The 1478-nt window shown below is 42.6% G+C and overlaps 1 pseudogene; it reads right to left on the bottom strand.

The window, feature by feature from the left end:
* Positions 1-677, bottom strand: part of LOC102760275 — a 16578-nt pseudogene extending 15901 nt beyond the window's left edge.
* Positions 678-1478: the final 801 nt, after the last annotated feature.

Below are 1478 nucleotides of genomic sequence, written 5' to 3'. Positions count from 1 at the left end.
GCATGAAGGGGGGGTAGGGGGTAACGTGGGGATAAGGACACATATGTAATATCTTAATCAATAAAAAATATATTAAAAAATTTATTTAACTTTCTGACTCTGCTTGTTGCCTTCAACACTTTCACAGCGATTTTCTGCTCCTCAATAAGGAAAGCATGCTTGTTCCTGTCATGGACACATTTAGCACACATGGATCCACCGTATGCCCTGCTGACATGTTTCATTTTAGACAATATCATTAGAACTTTAGGTCTCACAGCAGGAACCTGTCCACAAAGTCAGCCTGAGTACATTCCACATGCAGATTTTGGTGCTTTCCCAAGCTTCTTGGTATAAAGGTAAACAATTCTATTGCCAGGGTTTCGGGACAGCCTAGCTTTTTTTGTTTTGGGTGTTTTTTTGTTGTTTTGTTTTGTTTTTTTAATCTCAGAGAGGGAGGGAGAGATAGAAACATCAATGATGAGAAAGAATCATTGATTCTCTCCTGCACACCCCCTATTGGGGATCGAGCTTGCAACCCGGGCATGTGCCCTTGACTGGAATCGAAGCTGGGACTCTTCAGTCCACAGGCTGACCCTTTATCCACTGAGCTAAACTGGCTAGAGCTGGGACATCCTAGTTTTGTTAGAGGCTGTATTGTAGGACAGTCACCGACGGTATATCAAATGCTGGACCATGATGAATGCTTGAAGTCACCATCCCTGGAAGAGCAATAAAAATATCTTTAAGTCCCCTCAAGCTTTGCCTGCCTGGAGCTTCTCTGCTCCCAGCAGCCATAACCCAGGGAGTAGAGCAGCCCTTGGTTGCCCAGAGACAGGCAGCTTTGCCTGTCCTGGCGCCACGCAAGGCACAGACAATACGACGGGGAAAAATCTTTTAAAAAAGAAGAAGAATGGCATCTGACCAAGGATGAATATAAAATAGTAACATGGAACTGCCAAAATCCTATCAGGAAGGCCAGATCTTAAATGAACTAATTCTAGGAGTAAGAAAAATAGGGTTTTTTTTCAGTTTCATTTGCATCAAGAAGCAAATGAAGGAGGTCTTAAACCCTGCATGTTGGGGCATATAGTTTTTAAAAATTCTTTATTATTGAAAGTATTACATATTTCCCCTTTTCCCTCCAATGTTGTCTCCCAGCCTGTCCCCACCCGCCAGTCTCAGCCTTCATGGACCCCGTGTCTGTATCCATTGGTTATGCCCATATGCATACAAGTTCTTGATTAATATCTTACCCCCACTCTCCATCCCCCATCCCATGCCCACCCATCCTCCCCTGCCTTGCCTCTGAGGTTTGATGGTCTATTCAATGATTCTATGTCTCTGGATCTGTTTTTGTTAACCAGTTTATGTTGTTCATTATTTTCCATAAATGAGTGAGATCATGTAATACTTATTTTTCTCTGACTGGCTTACTTGCTTAGCATAATGCTCACCAGGTCCATCCATGCTATTGCAAATGGTAAAAGTTCTTTATT

This window comes from Myotis davidii, unplaced genomic scaffold, assembly GCF_000327345.1.
Source record: "Myotis davidii unplaced genomic scaffold, ASM32734v1 scaffold1285, whole genome shotgun sequence".
Lineage (NCBI taxonomy): Eukaryota > Metazoa > Chordata > Mammalia > Chiroptera > Vespertilionidae > Myotis > Myotis davidii.
Note: the sequence above shows the minus strand (reverse complement) of the source record. Positions and strands in the feature narration are given on the sequence as shown.